This window comes from Calidris pugnax, unplaced genomic scaffold (assembly GCF_001431845.1).
Source record: "Calidris pugnax isolate Ruff unplaced genomic scaffold, ASM143184v1 scaffold24, whole genome shotgun sequence".
NCBI lineage: Eukaryota > Metazoa > Chordata > Aves > Charadriiformes > Scolopacidae > Calidris > Calidris pugnax.
In genome coordinates this window covers 2,768,031-2,786,706 of record NW_015090922.1, presented here as the reverse complement: position 1 = coordinate 2,786,706, position 18,676 = coordinate 2,768,031, and the positions used below count along the sequence as shown (strand labels likewise).

Genomic DNA, 18,676 nt, shown 5'->3' with positions numbered 1-18,676 from the left:
GTTTGGGCAAAAATCACAGAATCGCCAAAAGCAGTGACAAATAGGAAGTACTTTGGAAATCATATTTAATACATGTGTATCAACTTACCACAAAAGAAAGCTCAAAATGTTTAGAGTGGAAGAATTGGAAAACATTGGTTTTAGATTTAGAAATGTATTTTATTTTACTATTAGAAAAAAGAAAACGTTGAAATACTTTTAGCCACCTTTGCTTTTGCACTTATCTGATTTTCCATGTTCTTGAAAGTTGAAGAAGTCTCTAACAATCTCTTAACAGTTGTTACAATCCACCTCTGCTCCAAGTTGGTGACAAGGCAGATTTCATTTGTAAACTCTTTGCTCTCTCAATTTTTTCTGCATAAATTACTACCTTTTCCCTTGAATCTCAGCCCTCCATAAGCAGGAGGAGGATGCTGGCAGTAAGTAATGCCTCTTACTGCTCTCACGAGGACAGCAAAGATTTTTAATTTAACAGAATCCCTCCCTGTAGCATTTTATACAACCCTTACTGTTGTACATTAGCACCTAAACCCTTTTGGGAAGAATATTTTTCCCACAAGATGACAACCATCCCGTTCAGTTACGTGGCTGTGCATGGGCATGGAGAGGAGGGGATGCGTAAATGCTTCATTCACTGTTGAAAACTGGAGCAATGAAGTTCAGAGAACCAGAGCTCAGCATGTGAGATTTTTGTTTCCTTCCTTGTTGATGTCAGAAGGGGCAAGTTAAGTGGTAAAGGGAAGGAGAAAAGTGGGAGAGGGAGGAAAAATGCAGCAAATGCTTTTTGGGATGGAAAGTCCTAAGCATGGTATGTTTCTGAGCAATGGAAAGAACTTTTACACTGCAGGGATATATTCTACCTAGATCTAGATGCAGCAAGTGAGTGCCTACGGAATGCAAACACTCTGGCTCTGGTCTCAGCCTCCTTGGGAAGTGTGTGTCTGGATCAGGGAAGGCCGATGCAAATGCTTTGAGTCATCTGGAACTACACTATTGTACTAACTTTTCTTAAAACTCAGTTTTCTTAACGTGGTTTTAAATCACCTAGAGACCTTCACTAGCACAGCAAACAAAGGAGGGGACTGGCAGTACCTGGGAGGGGATGGTGTAGTAGTGGCTGTGTGCACTTTAGGACATCCACAGAGGCCGTCAGTAAGGAGGGCCTGAAGCATGGCTGGAGAGGAGGACTAGTACTGTCTCCTTTTCAATGTGTGCAAGCCAGGAAAGAAATCAGAGTGACAACTCTCCCACAGAGAGTCAGGAAGCACTCGCCATCCCCACACCCCTATGAAAAATGCACTGGAGTCCACATAAATAAAGAAGGGGTTACACAACCTGTTTTTGTCCTTGCTGATGGCCAAGAGTATTTGCTTCCTTTTTAAGAGAGAAGTGGTTTTGTGCAGCATTCAGCAGCGTGCTGTCCTCCCTCAGCAGTGTCCCCTCCTTCCGCCACACAACCCTGGGTCAAACATGAATCAGCAGACGCCAGTGGAAGTGAACAGACACGGACCCCGCACGCTGATGAAGACGAGCAACTGGCCTAATTGCTTTTTAACTGTCAGCCATAGGTTTGGGGGAACCAAGCAGCAGAAGCACTGGCAATCTGGGTAGACTCCAGAGAACACCAATTTAAGATAATATCATCAGAAGATTTAGAGTTTGAAAAATCTTTTCAGTAACTTATTGCAGCAACCACGATATCCTCCTAAGGAGGTTTTTCCTAGATGAGGAATTTCCCAATTCCTCAGTCAGCCAGAGAAACTGTGTGCCTGCCACAAGCAGAGATTGCTTGAAATAATTCCATGAAGATGAAGTCCTGTGACCAAGAGTATCAGTCATTTAGGTGTTTGGGATGTGGTCAGTGGATATATTTCATTATCTGCACCAAAAGAAAAGATGTAAATTTTTTGCTTATGCTAATTTTCACAAACACATCCAGGCCATTTTCTTTAGGTCACTGAATCACAGATGAGTAGGGTGTATAGATAATAAAGGCAGCAGTATCTTTTGAGAAGTGTGTGAGAATCTCATCTCTAATTGCCTCAAGCCTGCTTTAGGATTAAGGGATAAACATTAATCCTACTGCCAGGTTGGAAGGCTTTTTTTCTCCTTTAGCTAAGGGTCTTGCTGTTTGGACAGCACTGGGAGCCTGCTCGGGTGCTACTGTCACCCTGATGTCTTTCTGTGAACCACCACTAGCTGTCACAGGTAGCACAAGTACTCTCCAGAAAAAGGGAAGAAAGAAAGGAAGATGATTAAACAATTTCAGGGTCTATTTCTTGCCTGTAAAATCAGTGCATAGAAGACAGTCCTCTTTTCTCCCCTCTATACCCAAAAACATTAGGTACTAAGAGACAAAGACCATCGTAATTGTCCCTTATTATATTTTTTTTCTACAGAGATGGGTTTGTGTATTAAATTACACTGATTTAACTTAAAATTTGATATGCACGCTGCTTTCATCATCAGTGTACAACTTTTCTTGTGACTGTTTTGAAAATATATTTAAGCCAACTTCTATATGTGTATGTCCAGAGCCCAGCTGACTGAACACAGACTGTTTTATATTCCTCTAACCTAAACTGCACTGAGCTTGCAGCAGTGTTTATGAATAAGTTTCTAGACAGACTGGTGCCATGCTTCTGCTTTCTGGCAAATTCTAAGATTTCAAATAGTTCTCCGGTTTCAAATCTAAACAGCAATAGATGTTTCTGTGTAGAAAATCATATAATTTCAACTGTTTTGCTTCTGACTGTTAGATACTAATATAGGTACATTCTTGCCAGCTTCTGTCCCCTACTCTGACGTTCAGCAGAGTAGCTGTCTTGCCTGAGAGGGATGGACCCTTTTGCAGTTCTGATATAATGAACTGGGGGTCCTGCCCATATCCAGCTTCTGAATTCTGCTTGAAGTAGTTATGCTCTTAGTATGAAATTATTCTGTACCTCTACACAGCATCCAACATCACCGACAAAGGCTGCAGGATGTCCTTCCCAGAGCAGAAAAAACAGTCAACTGTTAAATTCTCTTGGGATAAGGGATTAAGCAATTCCTAGAAGAGTTAGTTAACCCTAGATTTTTCTGCCAGAAGCTGGCAAAGTGCAGCACTCACAAACAGCATCAATAAAGAAATCAGCTGCAGGTATAGAGCACATAGGCATGAAAGAACCATTGGGACAGGGAAACAATGAACAGGAAGAGTTCAGAACCTTTGGGTAAATGAGGACATTATTCCCTGACTCAATATAGATAACGTCAGCTCAGAGGATTCCAAGATTTCAAAGGACTTTTGATTCAGTCCATGAGTTCTGGAACAAGAATCCCAACAAAATCAAAGACATCCTTTCTTTCTTCTTTCGTCCCTCCTCTTTCAAACCCTGTTTACTTTTGAGAGCAAATGTTAGGAAAATGTTCGTGTCTTGATAGTATTAAAGTTTAAATACCTGATCTTCGTACGTCTGTAACTCACCTTTGGTCATGCTGTGTATCAGGTGCTTGTAAGGGCTCCAGGAAAGGGGTTATGGCAGATCCAGCAGTCTGTTACCACTTCAGCACATGGACAGGACAAAGCTGAGCTGTAAGACACAACGAAACACACGTTCAGCCTGTGGGCAGTCAGAGGTGAAACGCTCTCTCCCAGTTCAGCGGTGTGGGACGGCTGAGCCAGCCAGAAGTGCTGCAGGAGCCTGTGCCAGACTCTGCTCCTGACCTGAGATGTCAGGGAATGATCTCAGTTTCCATCTACATCTTTTCTCCATTCCCTTTCTCTTTTCGCTGTGCTTTGGCTTAGGCACAGACCAAGTGCACCAGCATATAAAGGGGGTTTAACTCCCACATTAGTATGACCAACTGCATCTCTCCTCTATCCACACTGCTATTCAGTCTGGAAGATAAGGTAAGATCTAAGCTATCTACCTGGGGAATTTCAGATGTTAGCTGCCTGGTCCAAAACGTAGCTCCAAATCAAAGTCCCAGAATGAAGACTAGAAAGCATGCACAAACCTAACACAGCGCCCCCACAATGACATGCTCCATCCCTGATACATGGCCAAAGCCACTCCTACCTTAGCTGGACAGTATGGACTCTTCTGTGGGAGCACTCACACAGAATGAAGCAGACTTGCAAAAAAGAAACCAAACCCCCAACTGAAACAAAACAACCCCCATAAAGGAGGGGAATAATGAGCAAACGCGACTGCAAATGATGGAAACTTGTCTCTGCTGTTTCTATTTCATGGGGCTGAGACTTCCTCTAAAGTACCTAGAACAGCTGAGCTGGTTACCTGCGACTTTTCTGAGAATGGGTCAAACCTATTGAGGCCAGAGGCTGCACTTTCAGAAACCTGTACCTCAAAGTGGAAAGAGAAGAACTGAGAACTGTGTTAACGGCAGTTCTCCAGTTCTGCAAAACAAGGGGAATACTGACTGGATGCAACATCATGCCAGGGCCTGTAGTCACAAAGGGAAGTAGAGGACAGTAACCTTAGTTGCTAATTCCTTACTCAACATGGGCTCTAAAGATGAAGTCTGGCTATGGATTTTAGCTAAACTAGCGCTTTGGATTAAACAACCAAAAATCAAGCAAGCAGCGTTCTATTCCGAAATAATTCAAGGAATTTATCTTCCAACCCCTGCTCAGTAAAAAAATCCTCGCAGCTCTTGCATTCTTATTTGCAGAGCCACACTCCTGCAGGATAGATAAAAGGTGATGCTATCTAACATACTGAAGTCTTTATAGCCTCGTGGTTACAGCAGTTTCCTTGAGCAAGAACCAGGCTCAGGTCTTCCACTTCCTTTAATGATCTAACTGGGTCATAATATCAGTGACCTCTCCTTTCCTTGGCTAAAGTTTGAAAGAAAATGCCCATGGCTGGTACACCCTGCACGAGACCCAGAGCTGCAGCTTTGCTGAAGTTCTCTGTGCCTGTTCCCCGGCGAACTCAGGCATGGACACGGCCTGGGGCTGTGTCCTTCACATTGATCTCCACAACATCTGCAATCACTGTGCAAGGCTCCTCATCCCAGGATGCTCCTGTGCAATGGTTTACATGCACTGGGAGCAGAGGCAGAAATGGTGGTGCCATGTGAGTTTATGACTAATCAGATTTTGGGGACTTGGCTGCCTAAAATCTACTGAAATTCACCTGAACAGACAGATGTGTCTCAACCTCATCCTTCAACTCTTGGGTCCCTTCCTGACATCCAAATGAAAAAGTATTCCTGCTCAGTTTTCCCTGTATATTCATATGTCACAGTTCTGTAGGGAACTGAGAGTCATTTCTTCTTGGAGAGAGTGCAGAACAAGTGAAATATCCTTGTCTAATACCCTAATATCATTAGTCTTTTCTTCACTCAGGGCAACAATTATGGGCATCTTTCCCAGAGGCCGGTGATACACACCAGCTGTGAAGGATTATTTGTATTTGGTGCTTGGTAAAATTTCTCAGAAAAAATACCCAAAGACCTTCAAAGAGCACCCTTTTTCTTTTAATCTAACAGAAAGCCTACTGACAAGGAGTTCTTTTGTAATATTTATCTAAGCCATAAAAAAGATCTTGAAAGATATATCACAAACAGTAAGCCTTTGTTCCCAGACTGGCCAGATAAAGGCCAACTGCTATTGTGAATATTTGTATTGCTGCTGTTATCTGATTAGATCAAATCTACTTACTGAAACAAAAATAAAGCTCCACGCTTTTGCCCAGGCTCTAAGCCATCATAATCTATGCATTTGTACTCATAAAAAGCTGTGCAGTCTAAACACACTTTTCTTCCTGGGGCCCCTCTAGCCAATTACAATCTACAAAAGAAACAATTTCATTCACCAGATGATTAATGAATGTGCCCCTTCCCACCCCCTCAGCCCCTCCCTTAAGTTGCTGAGATGCTTAACTCAAATACAACATTTTCCAACTTAAAATCAGGAAGCATGTTAGGAGGCAAGTGAGCACTGGGACAGTTCCTATCATTGGTGGGGAAAAACCTAAGACAAGACAATAAGGCGTTTAAGGACCCGACAGAGCAGAAGGACCATAAAACCCAGACACTGGTTTGGGTAATCAGAAGCTACCTATGGGATGTAATGATCTAGCTCCTGTTCATCATCTAGATTGATTTGTTTGTATTTATTTGTTTGTTTTGATATCCCCTCAGATTATATGATAAGATGCAGCCACACAAAGACAATGTGACTCCTCTATTCTTATTATATTATAACAGTTCTCTAAAAGAAAGCAGTCTCCAGATGGATTGGAAAATAAATTTAAAAGTACAGACTGAACCATGCTCTGGGGGACAGGAGTAAACTGGGTAGGTGCAGGGAGGGTGCTGTAGCCCCAAACGGGTTGTTTTTAGCCCCTGTCCCTCTTTCAAGCACCTCCCTGCCAGAACAGCCAGCTGGGCTGGTTGTTCCAGCGAAGCACTGGTCCCTCTGCTGGCCCCAGGCAGCCTCTGTGTCTGACAGAGGACAGTGAAGGCAGGGAGAGCCTCAGCTAGGCTCCAGAAGAGGACTAAGGAAATTAACTTCTCAAGGCTTCAGCAAGGACAGTGAAGATTGCTGGGTTGGTGTTTTTGGTTAGGTTTTTTTTTTTTCAATTCGGTGCTATAGTTGCTTGCCAGCAGACATGCTGGTTAAAGCTGAACAAACCACCCGTGGGCAGTCACAGCCACCACTCGGGTATTCTTGCCTCACACCCCGCATCTATGTTGACTTTCTTTTTCTTTGAAAACCATCATGTGATAACCGCCCTAGATAATCTAGACTAGAAGCCACTCCAGGGAAGCAGCGTTTCCCTCCTATTAGTTTCCCCTCCCTTTCAGCTATCGTTTTGGACTGTGTTTTTCACAAAGTGGATTTAGCCCAGGCACAAAAGGTCCCTTTTTTTTGTGCTCGCAGGATAATTAGAAGCAGCCAGGATTAAAACTCTCACCTGGAAAAGATCAACGTGATAATAGGAAAAGGACTCTGAAGAACAACAACCGAGTTTTTAACTTGCAGGAGTCCAGCTTTCACAGATGTGATGGGAATTCTTGAAGCAGCAGCAGAGGGTGGAAAAGCAGAGGGTGGAGAAGCAGGATTCAGACTGTACCTCCTCAGGTTACAAGCAGAATTCTGTACAGCCTAGCCTGCAAAGCTAACCTTTCTATAAAGCCCATCAGCACTGCAATGCCTGTGAAGCAGTGGTCAAGCATAAAACAGGCAGCAAAGATGACTAAATGGCTAGCCAGAACAGAAATGGCACGTTTGCCACACCTGCACTCCTGGGACCAAATCTGAGCGCGTTATTTATTAAGGAACTATTAATAAATAGGGAGTAGGTGCCTAAGCAGGGAGTAGGGAGACAGGTGCCTGAATATGTAGAGCCAAATGGAACAACTGATAACAAAGAGATGTTTGCTTTTGCAAGTATGCTTTTTTGCATATGTGTCTTAAGAAAGACAATCAAAAGATAACAAGCTACAAATGAGCAGTGGCAGAAGAACCATAAATGCAGTAGAAAAGAAAGATGGACAGCCAACCTGCCCGGCATTTAAGTGAAGTTAGAAATCTGCTCCACTCTTTCCTGGAATGGAGGCATTGAAAGGATACCTTCTGAATTTCTTTGAAATAGGCTTTAGAAGCATATATATCCCAGCTCAAGTGCTTACCTACCGATTATCCTTACGCAAGATGGTTCCAACCACGAAGCCTGGTTGGCACACAGGGTAACCTGCATGAAAGGCATTTAGAGTGGAAGCAGGAGACTGAATTACACGCTCCATGCCGTGCATGTAGCAAGATACACTCCTGATTTCTGAATCTGGAGGTAAGACCTGTCATCTGACACCTAGGGCCTGCCAAAACTGAAATCCTCACACAGGGTGTATTTTAAGTTCTGTCCCCACGTAGCTCGTTCTGCAGAGAAAGCTAGGATTGTCTGCATTTAGCACATTATTCTATCACGTAAAACAGCTACACTCAAATCTGTTTTCCACACAATGAAATGCCCAACCCTTTCATCTAACAAATACCCATTAGCTGTAGAAGCACTGGTTATTTTGGACTGGGGGCACTGTCATCCTCTTGTGTTACAGCTCTTCCAACTGAGTGAGTAACATTCAAGATTTCACAAAGCCATGTTCCAGCTTAATGAGGAGCTGGGGGAGGCTGTGCACGAGGGCCAAGGAGGGGAGGGAGGTCTGCTGTAGGCAGCTTCCATATTTTGACTATCATAGAACGGCTGGGTTGTAGGGAACCTTAAGACCATCCAGTCCCACCCCCTGCCCTGGACAGGGACACCTCCCACTAGACCAGGTTGCTCCAAGCCCTATCCAGCCTGGGGTTGAACCCTTGAACACCTCAAGGGATGGGGCGGCCACAGCTTCTCTGGGCAACCTGTTCCAGTGCCTCACCACCCTCATAGTGGAAAAATTTCTTCCTAATATCTAACCTAAATCTCCCCTCTTTCAGTTTAAAACCATTACTGCTCCACTCCCTGATCAAAAGTCCCTCCCCAGCTTTCCTGGAGACCCTTTAAGGACTAGAAGGAGCTCTAAGGTCTCCCCAGAGCCTTCTCTTTTCCAGGCTGAATGCTCCCAACTCTCCAGCCTGTCCTCACAGCAGACAGGCTCCAGACCTCACAGCATCTCTGTGGCCTCCTTTGGCTCTGCTCCAACAGGTCCATGTCCTTCCTGTGCTGAGTGTGCACATGTTCAATCCAGAAACCATCCCTTGAGAACACCTTCAAGACCCTTCTTACCCTCCCCTGCAGTGCCTGCCTCTTACCATCTCCATCAACTTCTGGGAGTTCTTGCGCAACGACACAGCTTGAAAAGGAAGCTGAAGAGAGCCAAAAACAGCCTGTTGTCAATCAGGAGGAAGCCGTGTGTCTCATTTGCCTTCAGGCAGACTGAATGAACACTCCCATGAATACTCCTAGCCACAAGCCACAGAATTAAAGGTGCACAGTAACAATTCACCGCGCCATTTTAAAACAAAGCAGTGGCCACGGCTGTGTTTTGGGCTGGGTCTGAGTGAGAAGCACACACGGTCTACACCGAAACACCCCTGCGATACAGCCAAACGAGATGCTGATTAATTAGCCCTGTCTGACTGAGGCGTTGCTGGGTCCTGCAGATAGGACATGTTTTTCTTGCTCGGACACCAAGGCGAGCAGTGGGGAACGCCACTGGCACCCAGCAAGCTGGGCTCCTCCACCATCAGGTGCAGCTGAGGTGGTGCCTCATCAAGTCCTGCCTCAGGTGCCTTCCCGCCTTTTAGGAACTTTGCACCAAACATATCCATTTTTTTTTCCCTTAAAAAGAGCCTAACAACCCCTGTCTGCCCTGGAAGAAGAAGGAATGCTGAGTAATTTTTGAAAAATGCAAAGTGCGACCCCAGGTACCTAAAAGTTCTCCTAAGGGTGGATAACACATCTTCTTCCTTAAAGGGTGGGTTGGTGGGTGTCAGGAGGATGGGGAGAGTCTTTTTTCAGTGACAGGACAAGAGGTAACAGGCACAAACTTGAATCTAGGAAGATCTATCTAAACTTGAGGAGGAACTTTTTGACTTTGAGGGTGGCAGAGCCCTGGAACAGGCTGCCCAGAGAGATGGTGGAGTCTCCTTCTCTGGAAACATTCAAAACCCGCCTGGACGCCACCCTTGCAACCCCTGCCGTTCTGTGGTGATTCCTCAGCGGCTGAAGGAGGGAAGGCAGAGAGGGAGAGCGGAAAACGAAGAAGAAGCTTCACACTTACAGAGGGGTAGGCTCGTGAAAGCCCCGGACATCGGCTCCCGCTCCGCCCGCTGATCCCGCCGCCACCGCCCCTCAGGCCGGGCCCCACCCGCCCCGGGCCGGCAACCGCCTCACAGCGCCCGGCCGCCCGCTCTCACCTCCGCCGGGCCCGCACCGCTACCGGCCCGAGGCCACCCCTCCCCCGGGGCGGAGCGGCCCTTCACGGCAAGGCGGAGGGCGGCGGCCCCGCGTCGAGGGGGTGCAGGGGCGGCCGCAGGGCGGGAGCGTCGCCGGCGGGGTGGGAAATCGGCCCCTCAGAGCAGCCGCGCTGAGGCGGGGTCAGGTGAGGGGGGCCGGGCTGAGGGGAGCCGGCTGGATGTAAGCGTTGTAATCTGTCGGTGATCACACCGACTCGTAAACAAAACGTAAATATTTGTGTTTACTGGCTGCCTGAGCTGTTTCTTCTGGTCTCTCGCAGGTGGGAAGAGCCGGCTGATCGCTGTCCCTTACCCCCGGCACGGCCTACCCGCTGAGGTACACTTAATCCCACCCAAGTAGGTGGCTGCTCACGTTCTTATCCTATTTCTAATCGTCATTATATTCCATTTTCTACCTTAACTTATACTAAGTAGAATACTTAAGCTTGCTAAAGAAGATTGAATGATAGCTCTGTGGCTGAAGTGATTTATTGGCCTGTGACTGTAATTCTTAAAAGAGGGATACAGGGATGGAAAAGAAGAGAGGACAGGGTAATTTTTATTAAAAAAAAAAATATAGTAATTTACTTTTTTTTTGTTTTGAGTTTAAATACGATTTCTGGAAATTGATGCTGTTTGGAAAAGTGGCCACTTTGTGAGCTAGCTCTTGAGCAGGCTGCTGCCTGGCCGTGTGGGCAGCAGGGAGCTGGGGACTTGGGAACATTGCACAGGAGACATAGGTGCCTACAGCATTGCATCTACAATATGCCTCATGGTAACCAAAGCGTGACCTCCTCTGGACAGTTGGAAATGCAGAGCTGAGGGTCGTGTCTTAAGATTCAGCTTTAAATAAAATGAGGCTCCACTCTGTTTGGGTTGCATAACTCTCAACCTCTTTTTTTTTTGGAATTAAATGCCTAAGGCACCTTCCAGCGAGTTGCAGACCCTTCTATCCCTCCGCTCAATGGTCAGATCACTCCTTCCAGAGCTGTTCTCTTCCTGGTAGGATCTGAATTCTGCTTCTGTCCCTGATGTCCCCTGATGTCCCACCAGACCATGAAGATATCTTGATAGGAAATTCTCACTCTTTCCTGCTTAAGCTTCTGCTTTGTATGGAATTGATTAGGACAGAGATGTCACCAAAGTACCTATCTTCATGCTAATCTGAGCTATGTACCTTTAATTACTGAAACTTCTGTCACTCCTGTATTAAGTGCTTATAAGTGATTGCATATATACGTATTTTAATGGTATTCATGCACCTCTCTGGTTGCCTGTGTTATATTCTACTTAATGTTAAACCGGATGAGGGATTACAACACACTCAAGCAGTGAAACAATATCTTTTAGGCCACTGAAAACAGGACCTGTGTATCTGGAAAGAAACAATTTTGCTAAATTTGGAATACTGTGTTTAAAAAAACCACAGGGAATTGGACAAAGCCAAATAAACCAGTTTAGCAGAAGTTCTACCAAATTCTGTCAGGTCACATGGAATATTAGACAAATATCTGGAAGCAGATGTTGTTCTGTGTAAATTTACAGTATGAGGAAGTGGTTGTGATACTTGTGCTCAAATATGTAATTCTTATTTCCTATTCTGTCCTGCTTCTCTCCCTTACTTATAATTGAATAGATGGAACTGGATACCTGAAGTTCTAAGTATTTTCAGTATTACTCTCGCCTGTAATTAATAGGAAAAGAGAGCAAGTCTGTAGTAAGTTTCAGTTCTACTCAGCCTGCCACTGCAGCACCTCTTTCCAGGCGGAGACAGTGAGAACCAGCATCAGGATTTAGACGTGTTTTACCCCAGTTTACATGTCTCAGCGTGTGTCTAATGCAGAGGCTTCACTTCCAATCCTGTTGCTGTAGCTTGTTGACGCAGGTGGGAAACACCTAGGCTTTTGTGTATCCTGTCAGCTTGGGCCTCTAACTGTTTGCCAATATACAGAAAAAGCTGAGGTAGTTTATATTGAAGTTACTGAAGCAAAGCCTGGAACCCAGTGACAGTTTAGGTGCCAGTTTCAGATTGTGAATAAACTTTAGAAGTGGCTGAAGCAGCAGGTGAGCAGGACGGCTATCCTTTCATGGCTATAGGCTTTGAGCACCTTTTTGTTAAACAGATAATGCACATTTCAGCATGGAAGCAAGGTACTCGCTGCTGCTTGTTGTACAGTCAACTGCTGCTAACAAGTGGTCACAAATTTACAGGAGTGTTTTTTGTGAAAGCTCTTGCCAAGTTACGGTTGAAATTCCAACCTGGAACTTTTTTTAGTTTGGTGCGTTGACTTTGATTTATCACTGAACAGTGCTCACACACTGTTATTATAATTGCAGACTTGCTTCTGGATTAAATCTTTTTGATTCAGATATTAAAACCCTCCAAGTTTAAAATGTGTAAACCACAGGACTCTAAGAGATGCCAATATATCCAGCTACTGTGCTTGTGTAACTCGGAGAGGAGAGAAACAGTGAAGTTGTCTGTTAACACAGCCAAATTTTTTGTAGAGCTGTGCTGACATCTTTCAGTGCCTTCCTGCACAGAGGAGTAATGGTATTCCAAAGGATGCAGACGAGCGTGTTGTATTTTGGTGACAAAAGGCACACCTACATAAACATCTCCTGTTGTTCTGTCACTTGCAAGAAACTAAAACAAAAGTTGTCTTCCTGCCAAGGTGTTTATGTTAAGCAGAGACATGTTTCTTGCTCCTCCATTGTCTTATGCAAGTCACACACACATAGCAAGCTAGACACCTGGCAGGCACCATAAGGGATCAGGAAAGAGGGAAAAAGCAAAGGTGTCCTCTCCACTATAAACATGTAAGCACCAAAAAGTAGGAACAATTTCTTACAGAATTTTCCTGTGTCCTAGATGCATGCAACTTCTTGAAATTAAGCTCCAGGATACCAAAATTTAACCATATTACTGATTTCAAGAAGATACCATCTGTGAAAGTTCATTTATAAAAGATCAGTAAACACTTTAACAGACTTTGTAACAAATAGTCCCTTTTCTCATATTTTGATAAAGACTGCAACTGGTTAATAGGCTGTTTATTGTCCTGGTTTATCACCAGCTAAGATGTCTTCTACCGATGTGCTTTATAATTTCCAGTGTATCCAGCTCCATTTTAAACCTGCTAATAAAATACATTAATAATGTGTAATCTTTATAAGCCCCCTGAAAATGCAGCTAGGATATAATCTTTATTGAAAAAAGGCCCAAACAGGTGCTCTCTCTTGTATTTAATGGAGCGGATTTAATACAGAAAGAATATGCTTCCAGCCAAAGAACAGGCCCTTGTGTGTGCTGGTTCTGCAAACGACATTTGCCAGTTGTAATGAACTCAGACTGTGAAATTCTAATAGCCACTGAAGGTTATCTACAGCAAATGACTAATACCTTCTAAATTAAAGTCTATAATTGCACTCTAGTGATTAATGCATTAATTTACTGATTTCTTACATGTAAGACACTTAGCAAATGTGTATCTTATTGTACCTCTGGGCTCACCTATAATGTACAATAGGCAGGTGAAATACATGATCATCTCCCCCAGGCTTCTTCTAAAGCAGGCTTCCACCCACACAAGATCAATGCTGTAATAAGGTCATTATTTCAGGAGACATGCATTTTCATATCTTGCATAGGTAATTACATACAGTTCCTTTACCATATGAGTCTCAGTTAGAATTATCATATTAAATACCATTATATTTTCCCACCTGGATTTCACAACAAACACAGGAAAATCTGTGATCTTCTTTGTAAACCTCCTACTTTAAAAACAAAACAAAACAGTGTGGGTTGTGTTGTGTGTCTAGAGAAATACTGAAGTGTTTTAGAAAGCTTTTATCAAAGCAGTGAACTCAATGGTTTGTCCACAGAATAGAGGGAATAATAAAAGGTAAATTTCTACATGTACAAGGATAATTATTCTCCCTTCACGCGTATAGGAGAATACAAAATGAGCTCCTGCAAGTGAATTTTTTCCTCATTTAGGTGGCATCGGTTTTGATCTGAATGTGCTTCTGTGAGCTTCGTTCTTGGCGAGACTGAAGACTTTGGAGAGGTAGGTTTTTGCATTTATACTCCTTTATAGTCTTGGCCACCACTGAGTTCAATTAAAAATACGACTGTGTTAATTTAAGCAAGAAAGAGAAAAGCAAGATCAGTAAAGTCTAACTGAGAAAAGTTTGATTAATTGATGAAAATGCTGTATTAGTTCTCAACATAAGGAAAATGCAACATACTACGCTTTAGCTTGAAAATGCCAATATTTTCGTTTTAACTCATATTGAAACCAAACTTTCATCTGCTGAAATGAGTGTGGTCAGATCCTGGCCTGACAGCTCAGAGCCGTGCTCACCCTGCTGTGGATTCTTCAAACTAAGATAAAAATATGCGGAGGGGTAGAGTTCTGAGGAACTGACTCAGCCCACTCTTCCTCTCTCCGAGGTCTGCAGCAGAAAAATGTACTCCTATACTTAATATATACATATGTGTGTGTGTGTGTGTGTATATATAAAATGTTATATGTGTGTGTGTGTATATATATATAAAATGTCTGACCTCCACAGCTGTAGGGGGCAAATCCCAATTTGGGGCCCAGCCAGAGGTGGCAGCAGCTTTTCCCCACAGCCGCTTGGACTAGAAGGAGCCCTTTGTTCAGGCAGCACCCACTGACCAGGTGCATTCTGCAAAAAGAAAAGCTGAGTGGGGCCGAAACCTGGTTTCATACTTATACCCTAAATACCTTTCAAATGTTGGGATTTTAGTAAAAGGGCCTGTGAGAGCTTTCCTGTTACTGTCTGGCATTTGTATGGGAGTGTGCATATACACACACACGTACAAGCTCGGATCTTTGCCCACAGACACCCTCCCAGAGTCCCACAGCCCACACAGTGTCAGGTAAGACAGGGGAGAGAGCCCCGAGAAGTAATTCCTGCAGTGTTTACAAAAGGGGAAGATGAAGGTAAAACAAAATCCAGCGGTAACACCACAAGAAATGTCCTGTGAAACTGAAAATTGTATACACTGACAGCACGCCGAGGTTCTGCATGCAACTGGGATCTGAAAGTCAGCACCTCCACGACAGCCTGGTGATTCCTCCTCCACATCTGTCAGTTAACAGCAGCGTTTTCGGCTGGGACAGCAGGATTGCTTCATTCCAACCATTTCTCCGAATGTGAAAACGGCAGGTGAATTGCAACACACCGTGTTGTGCCACTCAAAAACACAAAGGCTGAAGAGAACGTAAAAACAGCACGTCACTTCTTGCACTCCCAGGAACATCATTCACTTAAGAATCTCCAAAGCGGTTTATTAGCAAAGAACATCATACCCTAGAGAAGAAGTCCTTTACCTTTGTTTCGCATGGAAAGATGCCACATCACTTCTGGCTTAATCCACACCTGAGAGTCCAACCTTTCCAAAGTGCTTTTCACTTTTGTATGGGCTCTGCCTGTATTTTTCCTACCTCTTTTGACTCGACAGCAGCTTTTGCTCGTTTTGTGCTATCAGCACAAGCCCTAAAACACTGTTCTTATCTACACCTGTCCCTGCCATGGAAAGTGCTGCCTAAGGAAAAGAGATGCTCCAGAGCCTGAGCTGCTCTGACTCCCTGCCTGTGAAGCAACCAGCACCTCACAAATCATGTTTTGCCTGAAAATAGCACACTTGCTGTTTTCAGTAACCCCACAGATGGCTGATATTTTTCATTTACTTTGGACATTTAGAGAATTTTGTGTCTGGTCACCTTTGCTCCTGGTTTTCCTGGCCAAGTGTGCCAGTGTTTGCATTGACGAAGCTGTGCGGGTCAAGACCCAGTAAAGATGGGCTACACCAGGATAAACTTGTGTTTCTTTTGCACTAGTGTGTATGGTGCAAATCCAGAAACAGCCTTCAGCAGTGAACGGCTGGGGTTTGTAAGAGGATCCATTCTCTGTGATCCTGCCAAGGGGTAAAGCCATTGCTCAAGCAGAGCGTTTCTGTTATCACAAATGTGTGCTTTTGTATTTTTTTTTTTGCATTTCCAACCTTAGAATTATATAGAAACATTTGTGATGGCATCTGCACGTGTGAGGCCAGCTACATTTGGAATTTAAAATCTATCGCAGTCTGCTTGGCATCAGTTTCCCTGTGAGCTTTCAGCATATACTTACTGCTCGCCACAGTTGTTCCGTTTGCTGTGGCCCCACTAATTAAAGTCTTAGTTCATTTTCCTTTTAAGGTCCAAACTCTCTTCTCTCTGTAAAAGAGAAAAATATTAATCAAATGTCAAAGCCCTTCAGACTGGTGTATTTTTGCTGCAGCCTGTGATGGTTACACTGGACTCTCTCTGCGCAGCAGCAGGGGATCTGTGCCTGTCTCTCTTGGGAAACAGAATCACAGAATCATCTAGGCTGGAAGAGACCCTTGGGATCATCGAGTCCAACCATCTACCCTACTCTAAAGTTCTCCTCTACACAAAAAGGGAAACAAAGGGAAACAAAGCTTCTCTACAGAGTTTACATACAGACTTGCATCGCAGAGGCTGTTAGCGCAAAAGCACTTAAAAACACATCTTGCATGAAGCTTTGAGATTTTGGTGCAATCACAGGCAAATATTTTTCTAGTTTACATACTAGTTTTTCCTTTTAGGGTCCTAATTCTGAACATGAGTCTTGGCTGCCCTGTTGTGAACGTCCTGTTCTTCAAGTGTGTGACTAATCCAAACAGAGAAATGCATCCTCGGGGACAACACAAAAATGAGGCTACTCTGAAGCTTGATTTTTTTTTTTTTTTTGGTTGAAGGTTTTGTAATTTGTTTAGTTTTCAATGGCAGTCCCTTTGGAGCCAGTGTGAGTTGAAAATAACTCACTGCCTCATATAGCTGTGTCTGAAGAACATGCAGATACAGTGATCTGATAGTCTTGTCTGCTGGTGATGCAAAAAACTAAGAGGACAAACCAAGAAAAAGAAACACTAAAGCACTGCTGTGGGGGGCTGGTTAAATTACTATTTAATTTCTTGAGAAAGGATACCCACTACCTTTCCTGTTGAAGAAACCCAAAATCTAAATTTCTCTTGGGTGTATTGTTTGATTGTTTGTTTGGTTTAATAAATTATTTCTAGTTTTTAAATTATGCAGTGAGAAAAAAAAAGGCCTTTAGAAGATGAGACAGAGTGGCAGGTTGTTGTTCTTGCCAGAGCTGCAAACAAACTGGCCGGGGACCGACAGGCAGACCTGTGAGGATGAAATCACATTTTAAAACTGAATTTGGAAGGGAAGGAAAAAAACTCTCAAGAAAATCTGTCTGCGTTAACGGATGGAAGTAATTTCCTCCCTTGTTAGATATTCTAGAGCAGCCAGGGATTTGATTTACATCTGCTGTCTCCTAGTGACATAAAATATGGTTTGGTGACACAGTCTCAATGAAGAAACTGAAGGTCAGGGAACAATTAATCACTTTCTCGCTTGTAATTTAATATGAAGATATTTAGGATACTTTGGCATCCAAAGATGAAGATGGCACCGTGCTGGATATAACAAGTATCTAAGAGGGGACCTGTCTTGCTTTCATGTGCTTGGCAGAGCCTAGAGCCAGTTTTGCTCTCAGGGAGTGTAATGCTAACCCCCACCTTCCCCTGTGACGCTCCCCACGGGAGCATATGGCCTTTCTTCTGCTTCTTGGAATCAGGAGACAGGGGGCTCCCAACGGCACAGGCAGGAAGAGCTTGTTGCTGAAAGGGGCTCAGCAGTCCCATCCCTGTCACTGCATACATCCAGAGCCTCCTGTCTGCAGCAGCTCCTAGATTCAAAGTTTCAGGGAACGAGAGACTGCCAGACCAGAGAAAACTGACATTAAACTGCCTTTAATGATGCCTCCTCTTGGCAATTCTTCCCATTTTTCCCACAAAACAGAGAGAACATCATAATCTAAGTCTTGACAGTGATGCATCTCTCTCCAGTAAGATGTATTTGCGACAGATCAGCCCGGCACCGTAAGCCTAACTGAAATGCTGGACTCTTTGCAGCTGCCACGATGCCCTTTATAATGCCAGGCTTCAGCACTCCTGCAGCTGTATCTACGCTGCTCCTGGGTGACTGGTACCTCAGGGACTCCAGTAAGTCACTGTGGCACTTCTCCCAATTGGTTGCCCCAAATGCAATGGAAAACCAGGCAGTGGGTGTACAAGCAGGCAGCTGGCTTTCCCAGTTGGACTCACCCTCATTTTCACTGCAGCACTTCCGTAAAAGCCAATTATACCAACCTTCAGGAATGTTTATATCAGTGATAGACTGCAGACATTTATAGTCTTCATCAATGAACAGGCTAAGCAAAGCTCAATTGTTCTGCTAAACGTTTTAGTAAGTAATTAACCCTGAATTATCAACAACAGGCAGCTACGGTAATGGTTATGAAAGAAATAACAACCAGTTGCAGAGTTATTAACGCAAGAGCACTGAACGAGGCAGATGAACAGCATGTGCTGCCATGGAATTAATAGAAGGGACAACAGTGGCAAGCGGGGTCCCCTGCGGGGTGGTGCAGATCCAGGGGGCTGAGGTAGCTGCTGAAAGACACTTGCTTTGGCAAGAGCAGCGTGTGCTCAGCAGTAGATGGATGGAAGTAAGAAGCGGATGGTAATAAGGAGCGTTAAAAATAAATCTAGCCTAATTAGGTTAAAAAAAAAAAAAAAAAGGGAAAAACCAACCTCTGCTGCAATATTTCCCAGCGCTGGCCCAGAAATTAATTAAGAAATGAGACAATCTCTTAGCA

At 44.0% G+C, this 18,676-nt stretch overlaps 1 protein-coding gene and 1 long non-coding RNA gene across 3 annotated transcripts in view; one reads left to right on the top strand and one right to left on the bottom strand.

Annotated features, from left to right (window-relative positions):
- TLR5 (toll-like receptor 5) overlaps nt 1-3,679 on the bottom strand; it is a 42,500-nt gene extending 38,821 nt beyond the window's left edge. For both annotated transcript variants that reach the window (XR_001413004.1, XM_014950867.1), the window contains exon 1: nt 3,470-3,679. The gene's annotated coding sequence lies outside the window, so the exon portion shown is untranslated. The remainder of the gene's footprint in view (nt 1-3,469) is intronic.
- A 6,534-nt stretch (nt 3,680-10,213) lies between these two features.
- Nucleotides 10,214-15,089, top strand: LOC106893149. Its single transcript, XR_001413005.1, has 3 exons — nt 10,214-10,247; nt 13,914-13,983; nt 14,956-15,089. It is a non-coding gene; the product is annotated as an uncharacterized LOC106893149 (long non-coding RNA).
- Nucleotides 15,090-18,676: the final 3,587 nt, after the last annotated feature.